We start from the raw sequence: 17,808 nt of genomic DNA on the forward strand, positions 1-17,808 counted from the left end.
TAAGATGACATGCTAGGATGTGAAGTGCAGTGATTAATTAAAAAAAACTATCTGTTAGCACCTGGGAATAGCAGATGCTGTAAGTTTTTGTTGCATCACTTTAATTTAATCTGCAACTGACATGCTTGTATGTGAAGTGTACAGATTAAATAGAAATCTTTTAGTACCAGGGAATAGCAGGTGCTGTAAGATTTTATTGCATCCCTTTAATTTATGTTCAAGCTATCATGTTCAAATTTGAAGTGCAGTGAATAATTAAATAAAACTATCTGCTAGCACCTGGGAATAGCAGATGCTGTAAGTTTGTATTGCATCACTTTAATTTACTCTCCAACTGACATGCTTGAATGTGAAGTGCAGTGATTAATAAAAAAACTTTCTGTTAGTGCCTCCGTATACCAGATGTTGTAAGCTTTTATTGCATCATTTAATTTACTTTCAAGATAACATTCTAGAATGTCAAGTGCAGGGATTAATAAAAAAAAATTGTCAGATTGGTCTTTGATCATATTTGCTATGATTAGGCAATTTGAGTAAGTGTTTAAGGCTTACGGCCACACCAGCTTGAGAACGTCCAATCTCATCTGACCTTGGAAGCTGAACAACTTTGGGCCTGGATAGTACTGAGGTGGGACCCTACCTAGGAATACCAGGTGCTGTAAGCTTTTCTTGCATCACTTTAATTTACTTTCAAGCTGACATGCTCAAATGTGAAGTGCAGTGATTAATAAAAAAAAACTATATGTTAGCACATGGGAATAGCAGATGCTGTAAGTTTTTTTTGCATCACTTTAATTTACTCTCCAACTCACATGCCTGAATGTGAAGTGCAGTGATTCATCAAAAAACTATCTGTTAGCAGCTTGGACTACGAGATGCTGTAAGCTTCTCTTGCATCACTTTAATTTACTTTTAAGATGACATGCTAGGATGTGAAGTGCAGTGATTAATTAAAAAAAACTATCTGTTAGCACCTGGGAATAGCAGATGCTGTAAGTTTTTGTTGCATCACTTTAATTTAATCTGCAACTGACATGCTTGTATGTGAAGTGTACAGATTAAATAGAAATATTTTAGTACCAGGGAATAGCAGGTGCTGTAAGATTTTATTGCATCCCTTTAATTTATGTTCAAGCTATCATGTTCAAATTTGAAGTGCAGTGAATAATTAAATCAAACTATCTGCTAGCACCTGGGAATAGCAGATGCTGTAAGTTTTTATTGCATCACTTTAATTTACTCTCCAACTGACATGCTTGAATGTGAAGTGCAGTGATTAATAAAAAAACTGTCTGTTAGTGCCTCCGTATACCAGATGTTGTATGCTTTTATTGCATCATTTAATTTACTTTCAAGATAACATTCTAGAATGTCAAGTGCAGGGATTAATAAAAAAAATTGTCAGATTGGTCTTTGATCATATTTGCTATGATTAGGCAATTTGAGTAAGTGTTTAAGGCTTACGGCCACACCAGCTTGAGAACGTCCAATCTCATCTGACCTTGGAAGCTGAACAACTTTGGGCCTGGATAGTACTGAGGTGGGACCCTACCTAGGAATACCAGGTGCTGTAAGCTTTTCTTGCATCACTTTAATTTACTTTCAAGCTGACATGCTCAAATGTGAAGTGCAGTGATTAATAAAAAAAAACTATCTGTTAGCACATGGGAATAGCAGATGCTGTAAGTTTTTTTTGCATCACTTTAATTTACTCTCCAACTCACATGCCTGAATGTGAAGTGCAGTGATTCATCAAAAAACTATCTGTTAGCAGCTTGGACTACGAGATGCTGTAAGCTTCTCTTGCATCACTTTAATTTACTTTTAAGATGACATGCTAGGATGTGAAGTGCAGTGATTAATTAAAAAAAACTATCTGTTAGCACCTGGGAATAGCAGATGCTGTAAGTTTTTGTTGCATCACTTTAATTTAATCTGCAACTGACATGCTTGTATGTGAAGTGTACAGATTAAATAGAAATCTTTTAGTACCAGGGAATAGCAGGTGCTGTAAGATTTTATTGCATCCCTTTAATTTATGTTCAAGCTATCATGTTCAAATTTGAAGTGCAGTGAATAATTAAATCAAACTATCTGCTAGCACCTGGGAATAGCAGATGCTGTAAGTTTTTATTGCATCACTTTAATTTACTCTCCAACTGACATGCTTGAATGTGAAGTGCAGTGATTAATAAAAAAACTGTCTGTTAGTGCCTCCGTATACCAGATGTTGTATGCTTTTATTGCATCATTTAATTTACTTTCAAGATAACATTCTAGAATGTCAAGTGCAGGGATTAATAAAAAAAATTGTCAGATTGGTCTTTGATCATATTTGCTATGATTAGGCAATTTGAGTAAGTGTTTAAGGCTTACGGCCACACCAGCTTGAGAACGTCCAATCTCATCTGACCTTGGAAGCTGAACAACTTTGGGCCTGGATAGTACTGAGGTGGGACCCTACCTAGGAATACCAGGTGCTGTAAGCTTTTCTTGCATCACTTTAATTTACTTTCAAGCTGACATGCTCAAATGTGAAGTGCAGTGATTAATAAAAAAAAACTATCTGTTAGCACATGGGAATAGCAGATGCTGTAAGTTTTTTTTGCATCACTTTAATTTACTCTCCAACTCACATGCCTGAATGTGAAGTGCAGTGATTCATCAAAAAACTATCTGTTAGCAGCTTGGACTACGAGATGCTGTAAGCTTCTCTTGCATCACTTTAATTTACTTTTAAGATGACATGCTAGGATGTGAAGTGCAGTGATTAATTAAAAAAAACTATCTGTTAGCACCTGGGAATAGCAGATGCTGTAAGTTTTTGTTGCATCACTTTAATTTAATCTGCAACTGACATGCTTGAATGTGAAGTGTACAAATTAAATAGAAATCTTTTAGTACCAGGGAATAGCAGGTGCTGTAAGATTTTATTGCATCCCTTTAATTTATGTTCAAGCTATCATGTTCAAATTTGAAGTGCAGTGAATAATTAAATAAAACTATCTGCTAGCACCTGGGAATAGCAGATGCTGTAAGTTTTTATTGCATAACTTTAATTTACTCTCCAACTGACATGCTTGAATGTGAAGTGCAGTGATTCATCAAAAAACTGTCTGTTAGTGCCTCCGTATACCAGATGTTGTAAGCTTTTATTGCATCATTTAATTTACTTTCAAGATAATATTCTAGAATGTCAAGTGCAGGGATTAATAAAAAAAATTGTCAGATTGGTCTTTGATCATATTTGCTATGATTAGGCAATTTGAGTAAGTGTTTAAGGCTTACGGCCACACCAGCTTGAGAACGTCCAATCTCATCTGACTTTGGAAGCTGAACAACTTTGGGCCTGGATAGTACTGAGGTGGGACCCTACCTAGGAATACCAGGTGCTGTAAGCTTTTCTTGCATCACTTTAATTTACTTTCAAGCTGACATGCTCAAATGTGAAGTGCAGTGATTAATAAAAAAACTATCTGTTAGCACATGGGAATAGCAGATGCTATAAGTTTTTTTTGCATCACTTTCATTTACTCTCCAACTCATATGCCTGAATGTGAAGTGCAGTGATTCATCAAAAAACTATCTGTTAGCAGCTTGGACTACGAGATGCTGTAAGCTTCTCTTGCATCACTTTAATTTACTTTTAAGATGACATGCTAGGATGTGAAGTGCAGTGATTAATTAAAAAAAACTATCTGTTAGCACCTGGGAATAGCAGATGCTGTAAGTTTTTGTTGCATCACTTTAATTTAATCTGCAACTGACATGCTTGAATGTGAAGTGTACAAATTAAATAGAAATCTTTTAGTACCAGGGAATAGCAGGTGCTGTAAGATTTTATTGCATCCCTTTAATTTATGTTCAAGCTATCATGTTCAAATTTGAAGTGCAGTGAATAATTAAATAAAACTATCTGCTAGCACCTGGGAATAGCAGATGCTGTAAGTTTTTATTGCATCACTTTAATTTACTCTCCAACTGACATGCTTGAATGTGAAGTGCAGTGATTAATAAAAAAACTGTCTGTTAGTGCCTCCGTATACCAGATGTTGTAAGCTTTTATTGCATCATTTAATTTACTTTCAAGATAACATTCTAGAATGTCAAGTGCAGGGATTAATAAAAAAAAATTGTCAGATTGGTCTTTGATCATATTTGCTATGATTAGGCAATTTGAGTAAGTGTTTAAGGCTTACGGCCACACCAGCTTGAGAACGTCCAATCTCATCTGACTTTGGAAGCTGAACAACTTTGGGCCTGGATAGTACTGAGGTGGGACCCTACCTAGGAATACCAGGTGCTGTAAGCTTTTCTTGCATCACTTTAATTTACTTTCAAGCTGACATGCTCAAATGTGAAGTGCAGTGATTAATAAAAAAACTATCTGTTAGCACATGGGAATAGCAGATGCTATAAGTTTTTTTTGCATCACTTTCATTTACTCTCCAACTCACATGCCTGAATGTGAAGTGCAGTGATTCATCAAAAAACTATCTGTTAGTAGCTTGGACTACGAGATGCTGTAAGATTCTCTTGCATCACTTTAATTTACTTTTAAGATGACATGCTAGGATGTGAAGTGCAGTGATTAATTTAAAAAAATTATCTGTTAGCACCTGGGAATAGCAGATGCTGTAAGTTTTTGTTGCATCACTTTAATTTAATCTGCAACTGACATGCTTGAATGTGAAGTGTACAAATTAAATAGAAATCTTTTAGTACCAGGGAATAGCAGGTGCTGTAAGATTTTATTGCATCCCTTTAATTTATGTTCAAGCTATAATGTTCAAATTTGAAGTGCAGTGAATAATTAAATAAAACTATCTGCTAGCACCTGGGAATAGCAGATGCTGTAAGTTTTTATTGCATCACTTTAATTTACTCTCCAACTGACATGCTTGAATGTGAAGTGCAGTGATTCATCAAAAAACTGTCTGTTAGTGCCTCCGTATACCAGATGTTGTAAGCTTTTATTGCATCATTTAATTTACTTTCAAGATAACATTCTAGAATGTCAAGTGCAGGGATTAATAAAAAAAATTGTCAGATTGGTCTTTGATCATATTTGCTATGATTAGGCAATTTGAGTAAGTGTTTAAGGCTTACGGCCACACCAGCATGAGAACGTCCAATCTCATCTGACTTTGGAAGCTGAACAACTTTGGGCCTGGATAGTACTGAGGTGGGACCCTACCTAGGAATACCAGGTGCTGTAAGCTTTTCTTGCATCACTTTAATTTACTTTCAAGCTGACATGCTCAAATGTGAAGTGCAGTGATTAATAAAAAAACTATCTGTTAGCACATGGGAATAGCAGATGCTATAAGTTTTTTTTGCATCACTTTCATTTACTCTCCAACTCATATGCCTGAATGTGAAGTGCAGTGATTCATCAAAAAACTATCTGTTAGCAGCTTGGACTACGAGATGCTGTAAGCTTCTCTTGCATCACTTTAATTTACTTTTAAGATGACATGCTAGGATGTGAAGTGCAGTGATTAATTAAAAAAAACTATCTGTTAGCACCTGGGAATAGCAGATGCTGTAAGTTTTTGTTGCATCACTTTAATTTAATCTGCAACTGACATGCTTGAATGTGAAGTGTACAAATTAAATAGAAATCTTTTAGTACCAGGGAATAGCAGGTGCTGTAAGATTTTATTGCATCCCTTTAATTTATGTTCAAGCTATCATGTTCAAATTTGAAGTGCAGTGAATAATTAAATAAAACTATCTGCTAGCACCTGGGAATAGCAGATGCTGTAAGTTTTTATTGCATCACTTTAATTTACTCTCCAACTGACATGCTTGAATGTGAAGTGCAGTGATTAATAAAAAAACTGTCTGTTAGTGCCTCCGTATACCAGATGTTGTAAGCTTTTATTGCATCATTTAATTTACTTTCAAGATAACATTCTAGAATGTCAAGTGCAGGGATTAATAAAAAAAATTGTCAGATTGGTCTTTGATCATATTTGCTATGATTAGGCAATTTGAGTAAGTGTTTAAGGCTTACGGCCACACCAGCTTGAGAACGTCCAATCTCATCTGACTTTGGAAGCTGAACAACTTTGGGCCTGGATAGTACTGAGGTGGGACCCTACCTAGGAATACCAGGTGCTGTAAGCTTTTCTTGCATCACTTTAATTTACTTTCAAGCTGACATGCTCAAATGTGAAGTGCAGTGATTAATAAAAAAACTATCTGTTAGCACATGGGAATAGCAGATGCTATAAGTTTTTTTTGCATCACTTTCATTTACTCTCCAACTCACATGCCTGAATGTGAAGTGCAGTGATTCATCAAAAAACTATCTGTTAGTAGCTTGGACTACGAGATGCTGTAAGATTCTCTTGCATCACTTTAATTTACTTTTAAGATGACATGCTAGGATGTGAAGTGCAGTGATTAATTTAAAAAAACTATCTGTTAGCACCTGGGAATAGCAGATGCTGTAAGTTTTTGTTGCATCACTTTAATTTAATCTGCAACTGACATGCTTGAATGTGAAGTGTACAAATTAAATAGAAATCTTTTAGTACCAGGGAATAGCAGGTGCTGTAAGATTTTATTGCATCCCTTTAATTTATGTTCAAGCTATAATGTTCAAATTTGAAGTGCAGTGAATAATTAAATAAAACTATCTGCTAGCACCTGGGAATAGCAGATGCTGTAAGTTTTTATTGCATCACTTTAATTTACTCTCCAACTGACATGCTTGAATGTGAAGTGCAGTGATTCATCAAAAAACTGTCTGTTAGTGCCTCCGTATACCAGATGTTGTAAGCTTTTATTGCATCATTTAATTTACTTTCAAGATAACATTCTAGAATGTCAAGTGCAGGGATTAATAAAAAAAATTGTCAGATTGGTCTTTGATCATATTTGCTATGATTAGGCAATTTGAGTAAGTGTTTAAGGCTTACGGCCACACCAGCTTGAGAACGTCCAATCTCATCTGACTTTGGAAGCTGAACAACTTTGGGCCTGGATAGTACTGAGGTGGGACCCTACCTAGGAATACCAGGTGCTGTAAGCTTTTCTTGCATCACTTTAATTTACTTTCAAGCTGACATGCTCAAATGTGAAGTGCAGTGATTAATAAAAAAAAACTATCTGTTAGCACATGGGAATAGCAGATGCTGTAAGTTTTTTTTGCATCACTTTAATTTACTCTCCAACTCACATGCCTGAATGTGAAGTGCAGTGATTCATCAAAAAACTATCTGTTAGCAGCTTGGACTACGAGATGCTGTAAGCTTCTCTTGCATCACTTTAATTTACTTTTAAGATGACATGCTAGGATGTGAAGTGCAGTGATTAATTAAAAAAAACTATCTGTTAGCACATGGGAATAGCAGATGCTGTAAGTTTTTGTTGCATCACTTTAATTTAATCTGCAACTGACATGCTTGTATGTGAAGTGTACAGATTAAATAGAAATCTTTTAGTACCAGGGAATAGCAGGTGCTGTAAGATTTTATTGCATCCCTTTAATTTATGTTCAAGCTATCATGTTCAAATTTGAAGTGCAGTGAATAATTAAATCAAACTATCTGCTAGCACCTGGGAATAGCAGATGCTGTAAGTTTTTATTGCATCACTTTAATTTACTCTCCAACTGACATGCTTGAATGTGAAGTGCAGTGATTAATAAAAAAACTGTCTGTTAGTGCCTCCGTATACCAGATGTTGTAAGCTTTTATTGCATCATTTAATTTACTTTCAAGATAACATTCTAGAATGTCAAGTGCAGGGATTAATAAAAAAAATTGTCAGATTGGTCTTTGATCATATTTGCTATGATTAGGCAATTTGAGTAAGTGTTTAAGGCTTACGGCCACACCAGCTTGAGAACGTCCAATCTCATCTGACTTTGGAAGCTGAACAACTTTGGGCCTGGATAGTACTGAGGTGGGACCCTACCTAGGAATACCAGGTGCTGTAAGCTTTTCTTGCATCACTTTAATTTACTTTCAAGCTGACATGCTCAAATGTGAAGTGCAGTGATTAATAAAAAAACTATCTGTTAGCACATGGGAATAGCAGATGCTATAAGTTTTTTTTGCATCACTTTCATTTACTCTCCAACTCATATGCCTGAATGTGAAGTGCAGTGATTCATCAAAAAACTATCTGTTAGCAGCTTGGACTACGAGATGCTGTAAGCTTCTCTTGCATCACTTTAATTTACTTTTAAGCTGACATGCTAGGATGTGAAGTGCAGTGATTAATTAAAAAAAACTATCTGTTAGCACCTGGGAATAGCAGATGCTGTAAGTTTTTGTTGCATCACTTTAATTTAATCTGCAACTGACATGCTTGAATGTGAAGTGTACAAATTAAATAGAAATCTTTTAGTACCAGGGAATAGCAGGTGCTGTAAGATTTTATTGCATCCCTTTAATTTATGTTCAAGCTATCATGTTCAAATTTGAAGTGCAGTGAATAATTAAATAAAACTATCTGCTAGCACCTGGGAATAGCAGATGCTGTAAGTTTTTATTGCATCACTTTAATTTACTCTCCAACTGACATGCTTGAATGTGAAGTGCAGTGATTCATCAAAAAACTGTCTGTTAGTGCCTCCGTATACCAGATGTTGTAAGCTTTTATTGCATCATTTAATTTACTTTCAAGATAATATTCTAGAATGTCAAGTGCAGGGATTAATAAAAAAAATTGTCAGATTGGTCTTTGATCATATTTGCTATGATTAGGCAATTTGAGTAAGTGTTTAAGGCTTACGGCCACACCAGCATGAGAACGTCCAATCTCATCTGACTTTGGAAGCTGAACAACTTTGGGCCTGGATAGTACTGAGGTGGGACCCTACCTAGGAATACCAGGTGCTGTAAGCTTTTCTTGCATCACTTTAATTTACTTTCAAGCTGACATGCTCAAATGTGAAGTGCAGTGATTAATAAAAAAACTATCTGTTAGCACATGGGAATAGCAGATGCTATAAGTTTTTTTTGCATCACTTTCATTTACTCTCCAACTCATATGCCTGAATGTGAAGTGCAGTGATTCATCAAAAAACTATCTGTTAGCAGCTTGGACTACGAGATGCTGTAAGCTTCTCTTGCATCACTTTAATTTACTTTTAAGATGACATGCTAGGATGTGAAGTGCAGTGATTAATTAAAAAAAACTATCTGTTAGCACCTGGGAATAGCAGATGCTGTAAGTTTTTGTTGCATCACTTTAATTTAATCTGCAACTGACATGCTTGAATGTGAAGTGTACAAATTAAATAGAAATCTTTTAGTACCAGGGAATAGCAGGTGCTGTAAGATTTTATTGCATCCCTTTAATTTATGTTCAAGCTATCATGTTCAAATTTGAAGTGCAGTGAATAATTAAATAAAACTATCTGCTAGCACCTGGGAATAGCAGATGCTGTAAGTTTTTATTGCATCACTTTAATTTACTCTCCAACTGACATGCTTGAATGTGAAGTGCAGTGATTAATAAAAAAACTGTCTGTTAGTGCCTCCGTATACCAGATGTTGTAAGCTTTTATTGCATCATTTAATTTACTTTCAAGATAACATTCTAGAATGTCAAGTGCAGGGATTAATAAAAAAAATTGTCAGATTGGTCTTTGATCATATTTGCTATGATTAGGCAATTTGAGTAAGTGTTTAAGGCTTACGGCCACACCAGCTTGAGAACGTCCAATCTCATCTGACTTTGGAAGCTGAACAACTTTGGGCCTGGATAGTACTGAGGTGGGACCCTACCTAGGAATACCAGGTGCTGTAAGCTTTTCTTGCATCACTTTAATTTACTTTCAAGCTGACATGCTCAAATGTGAAGTGCAGTGATTAATAAAAAAAAACTATCTGTTAGCACATGGGAATAGCAGATGCTGTAAGTTTTTGTTGCATCACTTTAATTTAATCTGCAACTGACATGCTTGAATGTGAAGTGTACAAATTAAATAGAAATCTTTTAGTACCAGGGAATAGCAGGTGCTGTAAGATTTTATTGCATCCCTTTAATTTATGTTCAAGCTATCATGTTCAAATTTGAAGTGCAGTGAATAATTAAATAAAACTATCTGCTAGCACCTGGGAATAGCAGATGCTGTAAGTTTTTATTGCATCACTTTAATTTACTCTCCAACTGACATGCTTGAATGTGAAGTGCAGTGATTCATCAAAAAACTGTCTGTTAGTGCCTCCGTATACCAGATGTTGTAAGCTTTTATTGCATCATTTAATTTACTTTCAAGATAATATTCTAGAATGTCAAGTGCAGGGATTAATAAAAAAAATTGTCAGATTGGTCTTTGATCATATTTGCTATGATTAGGCAATTTGAGTAAGTGTTTAAGGCTTACGGCCACACCAGCATGAGAACGTCCAATCTCATCTGACTTTGGAAGCTGAACAACTTTGGGCCTGGATAGTACTGAGGTGGGACCCTACCTAGGAATACCAGGTGCTGTAAGCTTTTCTTGCATCACTTTAATTTACTTTCAAGCTGACATGCTCAAATGTGAAGTGCAGTGATTAATAAAAAAACTATCTGTTAGCACATGGGAATAGCAGATGCTATAAGTTTTTTTTGCATCACTTTCATTTACTCTCCAACTCATATGCCTGAATGTGAAGTGCAGTGATTCATCAAAAAACTATCTGTTAGCAGCTTGGACTACGAGATGCTGTAAGCTTCTCTTGCATCACTTTAATTTACTTTTAAGATGACATGCTAGGATGTGAAGTGCAGTGATTAATTAAAAAAAACTATCTGTTAGCACCTGGGAATAGCAGATGCTGTAAGTTTTTGTTGCATCACTTTAATTTAATCTGCAACTGACATGCTTGAATGTGAAGTGTACAAATTAAATAGAAATCTTTTAGTACCAGGGAATAGCAGGTGCTGTAAGATTTTATTGCATCCCTTTAATTTATGTTCAAGCTATCATGTTCAAATTTGAAGTGCAGTGAATAATTAAATAAAACTATCTGCTAGCACCTGGGAATAGCAGATGCTGTAAGTTTTTATTGCATCACTTTAATTTACTCTCCAACTGACATGCTTGAATGTGAAGTGCAGTGATTAATAAAAAAACTGTCTGTTAGTGCCTCCGTATACCAGATGTTGTAAGCTTTTATTGCATCATTTAATTTACTTTCAAGATAATATTCTAGAATGTCAAGTGCAGGGATTAATAAAAAAAATTGTCAGATTGGTCTTTGATCATATTTGCTATGATTAGGCAATTTGAGTAAGTGTTTAAGGCTTACGGCCACACCAGCATGAGAACGTCCAATCTCATCTGACTTTGGAAGCTGAACAACTTTGGGCCTGGATAGTACTGAGGTGGGACCCTACCTAGGAATACCAGGTGCTGTAAGCTTTTCTTGCATCACTTTAATTTACTTTCAAGCTGACATGCTCAAATGTGAAGTGCAGTGATTAATAAAAAAACTATCTGTTAGCACATGGGAATAGCAGATGCTATAAGTTTTTTTTGCATCACTTTCATTTACTCTCCAACTCATATGCCTGAATGTGAAGTGCAGTGATTCATCAAAAAACTATCTGTTAGCAGCTTGGACTACGAGATGCTGTAAGCTTCTCTTGCATCACTTTAATTTACTTTTAAGATGACATGCTAGGATGTGAAGTGCAGTGATTAATTAAAAAAAACTATCTGTTAGCACCTGGGAATAGCAGATGCTGTAAGTTTTTGTTGCATCACTTTAATTTAATCTGCAACTGACATGCTTGAATGTGAAGTGTACAAATTAAATAGAAATCTTTTAGTACCAGGGAATAGCAGGTGCTGTAAGATTTTATTGCATCCCTTTAATTTATGTTCAAGCTATCATGTTCAAATTTGAAGTGCAGTGAATAATTAAATAAAACTATCTGCTAGCACCTGGGAATAGCAGATGCTGTAAGTTTTTATTGCATCACTTTAATTTACTCTCCAACTGACATGCTTGAATGTGAAGTGCAGTGATTAATAAAAAAACTGTCTGTTAGTGCCTCCGTATACCAGATGTTGTAAGCTTTTATTGCATCATTTAATTTACTTTCAAGATAACATTCTAGAATGTCAAGTGCAGGGATTAATAAAAAAAATTGTCAGATTGGTCTTTGATCATATTTGCTATGATTAGGCAATTTGAGTAAGTGTTTAAGGCTTACGGCCACACCAGCTTGAGAACGTCCAATCTCATCTGACTTTGGAAGCTGAACAACTTTGGGCCTGGATAGTACTGAGGTGGGACCCTACCTAGGAATACCAGGTGCTGTAAGCTTTTCTTGCATCACTTTAATTTACTTTCAAGCTGACATGCTCAAATGTGAAGTGCAGTGATTAATAAAAAAAAACTATCTGTTAGCACATGGGAATAGCAGATGCTGTAAGTTTTTTTTGCATCACTTTAATTTACTCTCCAACTCACATGCCTGAATGTGAAGTGCAGTGATTCATCAAAAAACTATCTGTTAGCAGCTTGGACTACGAGATGCTGTAAGCTTCTCTTGCATCACTTTAATTTACTTTTAAGATGACATGCTAGGATGTGAAGTGCAGTGATTAATTAAAAAAAACTATCTGTTAGCACATGGGAATAGCAGATGCTGTAAATTTTTGTTGCATCACTTTAATTTAATCTGCAACTGACATGCTTGTATGTGAAGTGTACAGATTAAATAGAAATCTTTTAGTACCAGGGAATAGCAGGTGCTGTAAGATTTTATTGCATCCCTTTAATTTATGTTCAAGCTATCATGTTCAAATTTGAAGTGCAGTGAATAATTAAATCAAACTATCTGCTAGCACCTGGGAATAGCAGATGCTGTAAGTTTTTATTGCATCACTTTAATTTACTCTCCAACTGACATGCTTGAATGTGAAGTGCAGTGATTAATAAAAAAACTGTCTGTTAGTGCCTCCGTATACCAGATGTTGTAAGCTTTTATTGCATCATTTAATTTACTTTCAAGATAACATTCTAGAATGTCAAGTGCAGGGATTAATAAAAAAAATTGTCAGATTGGTCTTTGATCATATTTGCTATGATTAGGCAATTTGAGTAAGTGTTTAAGGCTTACGGCCACACCAGCTTGAGAACGTCCAATCTCATCTGACTTTGGAAGCTGAACAACTTTGGGCCTGGATAGTACTGAGGTGGGACCCTACCTAGGAATACCAGGTGCTGTAAGCTTTTCTTGCATCACTTTAATTTACTTTCAAGCTGACATGCTCAAATGTGAAGTGCAGTGATTAATAAAAAAACTATCTGTTAGCACATGGGAATAGCAGATGCTATAAGTTTTTTTTGCATCACTTTCATTTACTCTCCAACTCATATGCCTGAATGTGAAGTGCAGTGATTCATCAAAAAACTATCTGTTAGCAGCTTGGACTACGAGATGCTGTAAGCTTCTCTTGCATCACTTTAATTTACTTTTAAGCTGACATGCTAGGATGTGAAGTGCAGTGATTAATTAAAAAAAACTATCTGTTAGCACCTGGGAATAGCAGATGCTGTAAGTTTTTGTTGCATCACTTTAATTTAATCTGCAACTGACATGCTTGAATGTGAAGTGTACAAATTAAATAGAAATCTTTTAGTACCAGGGAATAGCAGGTGCTGTAAGATTTTATTGCATCCCTTTAATTTATGTTCAAGCTATCATGTTCAAATTTGAAGTGCAGTGAATAATTAAATAAAACTATCTGCTAGCACCTGGGAATAGCAGATGCTGTAAGTTTTTATTGCATCACTTTAATTTACTCTCCAACTGACATGCTTGAATGTGAAGTGCAGTGATTCATCAAAAAACTGTCTGTTAGTGCCTCCGTATACCAGATGTTGTAAGCTTTTATTGCATCATTTAATTTACTTTCAAGATAATATTCTAGAATGTCAAGTGCAGGGATTAATAAAAAAAATTGTCAGATTGGTCTTTGATCATATTTGCTATGATTAGGCAATTTGAGTAAGTGTTTAAGGCTTACGGCCACACCAGCTTGAGAACGTCCAATCTCATCTGACTTTGGAAGCTGAACAACTTTGGGCCTAGATAGTACTGAGGTGGGACCCTACCTAGGAATACCAGGTGCTGTAAGCTTTTCTTGCATCACTTTAATTTACTTTCAAGCTGACATGCTCAAATGTGAAGTGCAGTGATTAATAAAAAAACTATCTGTTAGCACATGGGAATAGCAGATGCTATAAGTTTTTTTTGCATCACTTTCATTTACTCTCCAACTCATATGCCTGAATGTGAAGTGCAGTGATTCATCAAAAAACTATCTGTTAGCAGCTTGGACTACGAGATGCTGTAAGCTTCTCTTGCATCACTTTAATTTACTTTTAAGATGACATGCTAGGATGTGAAGTGCAGTGATTAATTAAAAAAAACTATCTGTTAGCACATGGGAATAGCAGATGCTGTAAGTTTTTGTTGCATCACTTTAATTTAATCTGCAACTGACATGCTTGTATGTGAAGTGTACAGATTAAATAGAAATTTTTTAGTACCAGGGAATAGCAGGTGCTGTAAGATTTTATTGCATCCCTTTAATTTATGTTCAAGCTATCATGTTCAAATTTGAAGTGCAGTGAATAATTAAATAAAACTATCTGCTAGCACCTGGGAATAGCAGATGCTGTAAGTTTTTATTGCATCACTTTAATTTACTCTCCAACTGACATGCTTGAATGTGAAGTGCAGTGATTCATCAAAAAACTGTCTGTTAGTGCCTCCGTATACCAGATGTTGTAAGCTTTTATTGCATCATTTAATTTACTTTCAAGATAATATTCTAGAATGTCAAGTGCAGGGATTAATAAAAAAAATTGTCAGATTGGTCTTTGATCATATTTGCTATGATTAGGCAATTTGAGTAAGTGTTTAAGGCTTACGGCCACACCAGCTTGAGAACGTCCAATCTCATCTGACTTTGGAAGCTGAACAACTTTGGGCCTAGATAGTACTGAGGTGGGACCCTACCTAGGAATACCAGGTGCTGTAAGCTTTTCTTGCATCACTTTAATTTACTTTCAAGCTGACATGCTCAAATGTGAAGTGCAGTGATTAATAAAAAAACTATCTGTTAGCACATGGGAATAGCAGATGCTATAAGTTTTTTTTGCATCACTTTCATTTACTCTCCAACTCATATGCCTGAATGTGAAGTGCAGTGATTCATCAAAAAACTATCTGTTAGCAGCTTGGACTACGAGATGCTGTAAGCTTCTCTTGCATCACTTTAATTTACTTTTAAGATGACATGCTAGGATGTGAAGTGCAGTGATTAATTAAAAAAAACTATCTGTTAGCACATGGGAATAGCAGATGCTGTAAGTTTTTGTTGCATCACTTTAATTTAATCTGCAACTGACATGCTTGTATGTGAAGTGTACAGATTAAATAGAAATCTTTTAGTACCAGGGAATAGCAGGTGCTGTAAGATTTTATTGCATCCCTTTAATTTATGTTCAAGCTATCATGTTCAAATTTGAAGTGCAGTGAATAATTAAATCAAACTATCTGCTAGCACCTGGGAATAGCAGATGCTGTAAGTTTTTATTGCATCACTTTAATTTACTCTCCAACTGACATGCTTGAATGTGAAGTGCAGTGATTCATCAAAAAACTGTCTGTTAGTGCCTCCGTATACCAGATGTTGTAAGCTTTTATTGCATCATTTAATTTACTTTCAAGATAATATTCTAGAATGTCAAGTGCAGGGATTAATAAAAAAAATTGTCAGATTGGTCTTTGATCATATTTGCTATGATTAGGCAATTTGAGTAAGTGTTTAAGGCTTACGGCCACACCAGCTTGAGAACGTCCAATCTCATCTGACTTTGGAAGCTGAACAACTTTGGGCCTAGATAGTACTGAGGTGGGACCCTACCTAGGAATACCAGGTGCTGTAAGCTTTTCTTGCATCACTTTAATTTACTTTCAAGCTGACATGCTCAAATGTGAAGTGCAGTGATTAATAAAAAAACTATCTGTTAGCACATGGGAATAGCAGATGCTATAAGTTTTTTTTGCATCACTTTCATTTACTCTCCAACTCATATGCCTGAATGTGAAGTGCAGTGATTCATCAAAAAACTATCTGTTAGCAGCTTGGACTACGAGATGCTGTAAGCTTCTCTTGCATCACTTTAATTTACTTTTAAGATGACATGCTAGGATGTGAAGTGCAGTGATTAATTAAAAAAAACTATCTGTTAGCACATGGGAATAGCAGATGCTGTAAGTTTTTGTTGCATCACTTTAATTTAATCTGCAACTGACATGCTTGTATGTGAAGTGTACAGATTAAATAGAAATCTTTTAGTACCAGGGAATAGCAGGTGCTGTAAGATTTTATTGCATCCCTTTAATTTATGTTCAAGCTATCATGTTCAAATTTGAAGTGCAGTGAATAATTAAATCAAACTATCTGCTAGCACCTGGGAATAGCAGATGCTGTAAGTTTTTATTGCATCACTTTAATTTACTCTCCAACTGACATGCTTGAATGTGAAGTGCAGTGATTAATAAAAAAACTGTCTGTTAGTGCCTCCGTATACCAGATGTTGTAAGCTTTTATTGCATCATTTAATTTACTTTCAAGATAACATTCTAGAATGTCAAGTGCAGGGATTAATAAAAAAAATTGTCAGATTGGTCTTTGATCATATTTGCTATGATTAGGCAATTTGAGTAAGTGTTTAAGGCTTACGGCCACACAAGCTTGAGAACGTCCAATCTCATCTGACTTTGGAAGCTGAACAACTTTGGGCCTGGATAGTACTGAGGTGGGACCCTACCTAGGAATACCAGGTGCTGTAAGCTTTTCTTGCATCACTTTAATTTACTTTCAAGCTGACATGCTCAAATGTGAAGTGCAGTGATTAATAAAAAAACTATCTGTTAGCACATGGGAATAGCAGATGCTATAAGTTTTTTTTGCATCACTTTCATTTACTCTCCAACTCATATGCCTGAATGTGAAGTGCAGTGATTCATCAAAAAACTATCTGTTAGCAGCTTGGACTACGAGATGCTGTAAGCTTCTCTTGCATCACTTTAATTTACTTTTAAGCTGACATGCTAGGATGTGAAGTGCAGTGATTAATTAAAAAAAACTATCTGTTAGCACATGGGAATAGCAGATGCTGTAAGTTTTTGTTGCATCACTTTAATTTAATCTGCAACTGACATGCTTGTATGTGAAGTGTACAGATTAAATAGAAATCTTTTAGTACCAGGGAATAGCAGGTGCTGTAAGATTTTATTGCATCCCTTTAATTTATGTTCAAGCTATCATGTTCAAATTTGAAGTGCAGTGAATAATTAAATAAAACTATCTGCTAGCACCTGGGAATAGCAGATGCTGTAAGTTTTTATTGCATCACTTTAATTTACTCTCCAACTGACATGCTTGAATGTGAAGTGCAGTGATTCATCAAAAAACTGTCTGTTAGTGCCTCCGTATACCAGATGTTGTAAGCTTTTATTGCATCATTTAATTTACTTTCAAGATACTATTCTAGAATGTCAAGTGCAGGGATTAATAAAAAAAATTGTCAGATTGGTCTTTGATCATATTTGCTATGATTAGGCAATTTGAGTAAGTGTTTAAGGCTTACGGCCACACCAGCTTGAGAACGTCCAATCTCATCTGACTTTGGAAGCTGAACAACTTTGGGCCTAGATAGTACTGAGGTGGGACCCTACCTAGGAATACCAGGTGCTGTAAGCTTTTCTTGCATCACTTTAATTTACTTTCAAGCTGACATGCTCAAATGTGAAGTGCAGTGATTA

The 17,808-nt window shown here is 35.6% G+C and overlaps 19 pseudogenes; all 19 read left to right on the top strand.

The window, feature by feature from the left end:
• Positions 1–546: 546 nt before the first annotated feature.
• Positions 547–665, top strand: LOC145644431 (5S ribosomal RNA; annotated as a pseudogene).
• A 793-nt stretch (positions 666–1,458) lies between these two features.
• LOC145644432 (5S ribosomal RNA) lies at positions 1,459–1,577 on the top strand (annotated as a pseudogene).
• A 793-nt stretch (positions 1,578–2,370) lies between these two features.
• On the top strand, positions 2,371–2,489 carry LOC145644433 (5S ribosomal RNA; annotated as a pseudogene).
• Positions 2,490–3,282: 793 nt separating this feature from the next.
• Positions 3,283–3,401, top strand: LOC145645274 (5S ribosomal RNA; annotated as a pseudogene).
• Positions 3,402–4,193: 792 nt separating this feature from the next.
• Positions 4,194–4,312, top strand: LOC145645275 (5S ribosomal RNA; annotated as a pseudogene).
• A 791-nt stretch (positions 4,313–5,103) lies between these two features.
• On the top strand, positions 5,104–5,222 carry LOC145645966 (5S ribosomal RNA; annotated as a pseudogene).
• A 791-nt stretch (positions 5,223–6,013) lies between these two features.
• LOC145645276 (5S ribosomal RNA) lies at positions 6,014–6,132 on the top strand (annotated as a pseudogene).
• A 791-nt stretch (positions 6,133–6,923) lies between these two features.
• On the top strand, positions 6,924–7,042 carry LOC145645277 (5S ribosomal RNA; annotated as a pseudogene).
• Positions 7,043–7,835: 793 nt separating this feature from the next.
• On the top strand, positions 7,836–7,954 carry LOC145645278 (5S ribosomal RNA; annotated as a pseudogene).
• A 791-nt stretch (positions 7,955–8,745) lies between these two features.
• On the top strand, positions 8,746–8,864 carry LOC145645967 (5S ribosomal RNA; annotated as a pseudogene).
• A 791-nt stretch (positions 8,865–9,655) lies between these two features.
• On the top strand, positions 9,656–9,774 carry LOC145645279 (5S ribosomal RNA; annotated as a pseudogene).
• Positions 9,775–10,345: 571 nt separating this feature from the next.
• LOC145645968 (5S ribosomal RNA) lies at positions 10,346–10,464 on the top strand (annotated as a pseudogene).
• Positions 10,465–11,255: 791 nt separating this feature from the next.
• Positions 11,256–11,374, top strand: LOC145645969 (5S ribosomal RNA; annotated as a pseudogene).
• A 791-nt stretch (positions 11,375–12,165) lies between these two features.
• On the top strand, positions 12,166–12,284 carry LOC145645280 (5S ribosomal RNA; annotated as a pseudogene).
• A 793-nt stretch (positions 12,285–13,077) lies between these two features.
• Positions 13,078–13,196, top strand: LOC145645281 (5S ribosomal RNA; annotated as a pseudogene).
• Positions 13,197–13,987: 791 nt separating this feature from the next.
• LOC145646001 (5S ribosomal RNA) lies at positions 13,988–14,106 on the top strand (annotated as a pseudogene).
• A 791-nt stretch (positions 14,107–14,897) lies between these two features.
• Positions 14,898–15,016, top strand: LOC145646002 (5S ribosomal RNA; annotated as a pseudogene).
• A 791-nt stretch (positions 15,017–15,807) lies between these two features.
• On the top strand, positions 15,808–15,926 carry LOC145646003 (5S ribosomal RNA; annotated as a pseudogene).
• A 1,701-nt stretch (positions 15,927–17,627) lies between these two features.
• LOC145646004 (5S ribosomal RNA) lies at positions 17,628–17,746 on the top strand (annotated as a pseudogene).
• Positions 17,747–17,808: the final 62 nt, after the last annotated feature.

Source organism: Electrophorus electricus, chromosome 13, assembly GCF_041902795.1.
Source record: "Electrophorus electricus isolate QZ-2024a chromosome 13, ASM4190279v1, whole genome shotgun sequence".
NCBI classification, from domain to species: domain Eukaryota; kingdom Metazoa; phylum Chordata; class Actinopteri; order Gymnotiformes; family Gymnotidae; genus Electrophorus; species Electrophorus electricus.